General features: G+C 40.9%; 1 long non-coding RNA gene across 1 annotated transcript; it reads right to left on the reverse strand.

Moving 5' to 3' along the window:
• Window positions 1–372: 372 nt before the first annotated feature.
• Window positions 373–7087, reverse strand: LOC142396175 (uncharacterized). Its single transcript, XR_012772516.1, has 3 exons — window positions 7016–7087; window positions 6706–6850; window positions 373–454 (listed from the first exon to the last, which is right to left on the reverse strand). It is a non-coding gene; the product is annotated as an uncharacterized LOC142396175 (long non-coding RNA).
• Window positions 7088–7772: the final 685 nt, after the last annotated feature.

Consider the following 7772-nt stretch of genomic DNA (forward strand, 5'->3'; position numbering starts at 1 on the left):
ATTCTACATGATCTCCAATAAGATATTTATGAGATTGCATTAGAAATATATCTAAAGCACTTTTTGTGTAAATAATTTTTCCAACCATCTTTCCTTCACCCCGTGATGTTTTCCATCAAGGTCAAGGAAATAGCTTAGGAAAAGATGATAGGTCACTTTTTTTTTATCACTATTTGACCCGTTGTCTGCAGAACTGCATTTTATGACGACACATACAGACACCTATGTTTTACTTTCTTTATGAAGATTCACCAATGATATTATGTGTTTATTAGCCAGTATCCATCACAACTTAATTATGAAGGCCATCTTTTCGTTCCCCACAAAGTTGTCAGATACCTCAGATATGGTGTACTCCACACTCTGTAGATCCTCCATTCATGTTTTCAGTAGGTCAACGTATTGTATTGTGATCAATCATCTTCCAATAGGTCACTCCAGTCATCCTCAGTTTCTGCATTGTGAACACAAGAAAAAGTATGCTACTTTCAACAGTTACAAGAACAATTCAATTTCAAGGGGTTAAAAAAAGTTCTCGCTGTAATTGTGGCTCTAAACAAACATTTCCTGGGTGCCCTCTTGTGCTAAGGAGACCAAACATGTTGTTTTTAAGTCGGAAGCTGATATCAACTGTTTACCCTAACTTACAAACATTACAGTACAGAAAATATTGCAGTATGAGCAGTGATACTTCAAAGCACTGACTGAGTAAAAGTGAAGCTTAGACCTCCCTGTTACTCATAGTCTAGAGTCTAGACTATCCGAATTGTATTCGGAGGTGGAAGACAAATGTGATAAATGCCATGGCTCCCCTTGTCACCTTAGTCACATGTTTTTTCTTTGTCCTGATCTGAAAGGTTTCCTGGCAGGTTGTTTTTCTATTATGTCCACTGTTCTTGGGGTAAATATTCAACCATGCCCTCTGATTGTCATATTTGGGATTCCTGACCCCTCACTTGCATTTAACTCTACACAAAAGGATATTATAGCATTCATTTCCTAGCAAGACATTTAATATTGTTACATTGGAAGTATTCTAAATATCCTTCTATTTCCCGGTGGCTTAAAGATGTCATGTGTTTTTAAAAATTTGAGAAAATTAGATATACGCTGAGAGGATGTACAGTCAAATTTTTTCACAAATGGCAACCCTTTATTTCCTATTTCACTCATTTAGAGGTACTACCTGATAGAATGTGTGCCTGTTACTGTTATACCTTTTATATTGCATAAATAACCAGTAGTATGTGTGTTGGTCGCGATGAGCCAAGTGGGGGTGTGGGTGGGGGGTTGTTCACTGTTTATTACGTGGCACTCTGCAAATTAATTTAATTATTTTCTTCTACATTTTTATCAGAGTGTTTTTGTTTCGTTTTGTTTTGTTTTGTTTTACATATGTAAAGAAAAGAAAAGGCAAATTGTATGTTACAATTAAGCCAAAGTTAAATGACCCTTTTCCTTAAGAAGATAAATAGTTGTACCACAAAGACAAACAGTTCAGTAATATTTGCCCTTAATGTAGATTTCTGACACTTCCTACGTTGGATAATTCTGTGGTCACATTAGTCATAATGCCACATACACACACATACCCACGCACACACCTACATGCACATACCCATGCACACACCTACATGCACATACCCACGCGCACACACGCACACACACACACACACACACACACACACACACACACACACACACATGCATGTTGCTTATGCAGATTGAATGTCCTTGGAGGTGGGTTTTATGACTCAGGGACCAAAACCACCCCAGGATGCCCAGACATCCCTTTCCCTGCCTCCGTGAAAGACAGCTCAGACAGCTGTGTTGGCAAACATAAACATATAGACACCTACAGTTTGAATACTTGCACCTCCTGTGAATATATGCAATGTATGCCTGTGCATGCACATCCTCGAAGAGAGATGTCTACTCTCTCTATATAACTGCTAGAGCAGGAAAATAAATGAGCTCCAGCTGCTGCCTCTCAACAATCCACTTTTTCTTATATCGTAGTGACATATAAAGAATTAAATATTAATACACTATTGTGTATTGATTGAAAAAATACCTGCCACTGTAATGGGCCGGTTGATATTTCTGAATAAAACAATGAGAAACTCGTTATCAAAGGGCACTTTTTAAACATTTATGACAACTGAGTAACTGTGGAGCAGAGGGTCTCAAGTGGACAATAAAAAGCATGCAGATGAAGACAGTGCCTGTTTATCGTTGTTCAAAATGAAAGTTATGCATGATAAACAATACCTCTTAAGCTGTATTAACCTTGAAAGACCTGGCACCATGGATTCAACAAAGCAATTGATTTTTTTGATGGATAAAAAGGTTCAGCCAACGCTTATATGTCATTACAGTGTACAGAAGGCAGCAGACAAATCTGCATCAAGAAAAATTTAATGTAACGTTTACACAGTAAACAAAAAGAGAAGTCCCTCTGACAAGAGCTAAGGAATTGGACAGGAAATGGTCAGTGAAAAAGAAAAAAGAAAAGTTTTTAATTCTTTGATTCCAGAGGCCAAGTTAGCTACACTGACGCTCCCTTTGTTCGGCTGACTCATTGCTGGGGAATGGAACTTTTGTGTGGTGTGGAAAGATTTCACCATAAAAACAGAAAGATTCCACTTGAGTCTACTGGAACGAAACAAAGAGAGTCTTTAAACTTGCCAGGCCAGGCTGCGGAGAGTCCAGTAGAGCTGAACTGAGAACAGTGAAGTATACTGCTAGGCAGGAGGAGACTATGGTGTGACTGTGAGAAGCCACTGAGACCCTTTTCCCTGGAGGGGAAGACTAAGGGAGGCATTGGTTGTCCACTGTGGGGGCCAGTAGGGCCTCAGAGGTGTCACCTCCACACAATGTGACAAACCCTCTGGTATGACCCATCTTCACACTCCCCCATCCCCTTTCGTCCACATTCTTAGACAAATGAGTGAAGACCCCAGCCCGGGCACAACCACAGGCAAGGACGGAGACGGTGTGGACTGCACCAGTCACAGATTCTCGCTCCATCACTTCACACTTATACCCCCACACTCTGCTCCGTCCTCTTTTTCCAGGCCTCAGGCTTTCTTTGCTCATTTTGTGACTACAGGACTTTTACCAGGGTCTCGCTCAGACATACGCCACATGTCACCCTTCCGTCTGTGGCCATGCGGCCTGAAGCCAGACGCAGTCTCTGCCTTGATCTAGAGAATCACGACACGTCCCCAACAACCCTTTCTCTGTCTTATTTTTTCTCTTAAATTACTGTCAGAACACACATCAGCACAGAATCTTTACTTGTGTAAGGATGCTACAACGTAAAATAAAATAAGGTCCTGCATTCAGAGTCAAACCGAGGTTCACACATAGGTTATTAACAGAAAAATGAACTAAATCAAATAAAAATAAAAGTAAAAATAACCCTCTCTCATGTATGGCCTATAACCAGAAAACATGTCACATTGTATATATTTATGGCAAACCAGATATTCCATGGAGCGCAGTTGACATGACAACGTCCACAGACAACTTTTTAACCATTTAGAGTACACAATCCAGGTATTCATTGTGTCCTGCAAGCATGCAGTCATATTTGCCTGTGTAACACACAAACCATATGCGCTCAGAAGAGTAATTATAGAAGAATGTGATGTGAGTCGCAGCAGAAGAGCCCACATGTATGTAAGTAGCACTGTCCCATGATAATTTGTACTTGTATTGTAAACTTAAATAACAGAAGCTGCTTGAAGACAAATATGGTGGCAAATATCCTGCATGAATAGGGCGAGGAGAAGCTTTTTTTTCTGCTGCAGACATACAAGCTAGCTGTGTTTTAAATGCAGGCACATCTGTTTAAAAAAAAGCTGATTCAATTCTTTCTCATTGCCACCAGTTGTGTGTTTACCCTCAGTGCTACAACATATTCCAGGGGACAAGCCTGTGAGTTTGAAGGGAAGGAATCGCACTGTATCTTGCAGGCTGAAATAGACCACAGGGTGTGATAATCAATCAATTTCTTTTTTTTTTGTCCCTGATTTGTTGCTGTCAGTTTCAGCTCCTCTATGTAGGACATTGGGGTCGGTGAAGATGCATTTCTGTTAAGAAAAAGTGAGAAGTGTCTTTGACACTTTGACAGCCCAGAGTGCAGCGAATGGGTGTGGTGCTACCATCAATGCCAATTGGAGATGACACCAAAAAATACTTGAAATGACTTAAGTCAGTCATCTTGGACCGGATGACAATTAAATGCTTTTCCAATGCACTGAAAATTCAGAGGACAGCAAGAACTTACCAATATGAAAAAAAAGTCTTTACAATCTTTATAATCAGATTAAAATTTCTTTCCAAGTCGTCCATTGTTGCAAACACATTGGATGATAAAATACCCTTCAGTAAAAAGTTTAAACTTCGAATTGAAATGCACTGAGATCAGTAATGACTTTGCGAGCTCTTCTTAATGCAAAAAGCATTTACCAAAATGATTACAGGTCATTCTGAGATGAACTTTAACGTGGCAAATTTCAAAGTGACTCATCTCGTCATGTTAATAGTTAATCTCCTCCAGTGATCTTTAATCATGTTTATCCATTCATCACAGTCTCACATGTACATCTAACTGTTTCAGTTTTGCCTCTGTACTTCACAGCAGATCATATGGATTGTTTTAAACTTTTTCTAATTTTTTAGTATATACAGTTGTAGTCGGAGCTAATATATAGGAATGCAAAAAAAAAAAACTAATCTTGTGCTGAGTCCAGCCATGATAATGATGATGGATTAGAAATACAGCAGTGTATTGGGATTACAGTGCTATTAACTGGCCAAGGAAGGAGGATGAGGAGGCTGACCAGTATCAAGCTAATCAATCAAATAATCGGGACAAGCCCTTGTCTACTAGAAACAATTAGACCACTTCTCCAAAATCAATAGCCCTGCATTCTGTTTAGATACCCACTGGTCACTCATTCAATAAAGCCTCCATGGGTTTTGATAAGCCTGCCAGTCGGCAAGGGCCATTTGAGGCTCTGAGAGGGAACAAAATACATCAAACAGGCTCCAGGAAGGTCTCATAAAAATTGCAAATCGAAAACAATATAATTTAATGTGGCAAAGGTTATTTTTCCACTTGTTCATTATCAAATGTCCCATGTGAAAGCATAGCGATAAAGGGGAAAAATCTATTTTGTCTTGAGTGTTTGGGGAAAACAGGGGGGGGAGGACATATGTTATATCCAAAGGAAAACAAAATAATGATGGAATCAAAGGGCTTCATAAAGTTGCTCTGAGAAATAGCCCTGGTAGAGGAGGTGTCTCCTGTTTCCAGCACAGCTCCCATACATAATTAAAACAGGAATTTGTATCTGTCTGTACTCTGTGGCCTCCTGATGAATTAATATCTGGTGGAAGTCCTACACAGCCATCAGATTAGCTCATTTATTTCTGTCAGCTGCTTGCTCTATCAGCTATTTGTAAATCAGAGAGGGTGGTTGGGTGGATGCAGGGGGTGGGTGTGTGGATTGTTGGACGTGTATTTATTATCATAAATGGGTGTTATGAATTAGGTGTAATTCAAACATCTCAGCTATAGTGCCGCAAGTGTAAGTGCGCTGTGATGACTCTTTTTTTTTTCTTCTTCTTCCGTGGATAAATGTTATGTTGGTTGTTTTGCCAGTTATGCTTTACATCACAGCTGTCACTTACATTTACCAGTGCTGAAACACAGTCGTGTACGGGATAGGAAAACACGATAATATCCATTTTAGTACAATTTTGAGAAACGATGAAAAGAAAGAAAATACAAACACCAGCTCACAAGCCGTACAGTACAAGATCAGGTAAGTAAGCTTTCATGGAAAGCAGATTGATGATCACCTTCTACTTGGATATCAGAAGCTGAGTAGTTGGTGACGTAAGTCAGAGGTTAATGTCCTGCTCTACAGTGATGACTTCCTGCATGTGGCATCCTCTCCCTTGTCACAGCAAGCTGACCCAATCGGATCCTGGAGCTGCATATTGTCGAGACTCTAGTCGTCTGAGTATTATGTGTATGGGAATAGTGAACGGCTCGGGAGGGGAACAAACAAGACGACTGCATTAACCTTTGGTCTGCTAGGGAGGGGAGGGCACGAGTGGGCCGAGCTGGTTGAAGGGACACCCCATAATCAGGCTCCTGTCAGTGCTGTTTCCAGGAGATTAATTCAGCTGGTTTCAATTCCAGTCGCTGCTCCTCTAGCCTCAACGCAGGGCCCACATATTGCCCTGTTTAAAACACATGCACATGGCACTGACTCAATTTAACAGTGGAATAACGGAGGGGGAAGGCTGGGTCATGTGAGTAGCCTTCATTCCTTGCAAATACAAATAACATGCATCAACAAGAAAGCAGAAATCTCAGTCCTTCACAAGCCAGAGGGGGAATCCAATCAAAATTGAGTTCCAACATATGAAAGAAAGAGATGACGTTTGATGAGTGAAGAGAAACCTGCTATAGTAGCTGATGCTCCTTAGCTGCTGCTCCCAGATGGACTAAACACCTGCTCTAAACTCCACATACCAGCAGTCTGCCTGACAGAGCTTGGTTGTTGTGACCAGAGGCTGACGAGTCTCCACTGGCGCTAACTAATGAAGTGATGAGCAGCATGGCAGAGAAGCAGGTGATATAGCAGGACAGTGACAGAGACGTAGGGGTTCACTGTTAGGTACCTGTAATAGCCCAGGATGGCGATGTGCACCCCAGCACTGGGCTGACAGATGTCGGGGTTCTTCTGATCATCCATTTTCCAGTGTGCGTCCGTAAAAGGTCCCGTGGCATTGATAACACATTTGGCTCTGACATCAAATTCCTGCCCTATGAAAGAAAACAGCATCAATCACCAGGGGCTATTCATCTGTGGCTGGTGACAAGCTGGATTATTAATTTATCAGCGAACGCCCCCCTCTCTCCGTAATAGAGTGGCTCGAGTGTGTCCATGGGAGACTTCCCAGGATTGTAATTAATAGGAAACAGACATACCTAATTTCCCTCTTGCCTCTTTGTGTCACAGGGTAGCTCAGAGGCAGTGACTGAGGGTCTTTTGAATTTCTGGAAGGGAAATGTTTGTTAATGTGATGCTTGATGTTGACCAGCTACAGTATATAATGGGAAACACATAAAAGGATACCATGAGGACAGCAAATGATCTGTTGTGGCAACATGATGAATAGCAAACTACTCTTTAAAAATTAGACATGTGACACTGCCACTGCTAAAGGGGAAGAAGAGTAGAAATGGAGTGACTGGGTACATAAGCCTGAATTTTTTTTTTTTAGGTATTAGAAGAAAAGAGACTGAAGACAAAAACTGTCTCTATTATCCTGTCAGTCGAAGCCCTCCCTACGTGAGGCACCTCCTCTCACATTATTAAAGTGAGACATCTCCTCCAAGAGCACACTTCCGTCTTTTAAAACATCAGGGGGTGGTCATGTGTTGAGATCCTTAAATCTTGGTTATTCATGAAATGTTTCAGAATACCATCTTTTACTCTTAACTGTTTTATTCTTCTAAAGCCATCCTTGTGCATGACATTTAAAAGGTAAGTAAGGCCATTTGAAATACGCTAATTCTGTCTTATGTTCCTCCCTACAAGATCCGAAGCAGCTCTCTACACCATAAAACGCTTATGAAATATTAAAAGCCCCTGCATTAGATGTGCAATGACTATGTGCAAACTAGCACTGAGTAAGAGGTGCTGGGAGGGCCACAGATGTGATGGCTACAGAGAGAGAGTGAA

The sequence above is a fragment of the Odontesthes bonariensis genome, chromosome 12 (assembly GCF_027942865.1).
Source record: "Odontesthes bonariensis isolate fOdoBon6 chromosome 12, fOdoBon6.hap1, whole genome shotgun sequence".
Taxonomy (NCBI): Eukaryota; Metazoa; Chordata; class Actinopteri; order Atheriniformes; family Atherinopsidae; genus Odontesthes; species Odontesthes bonariensis.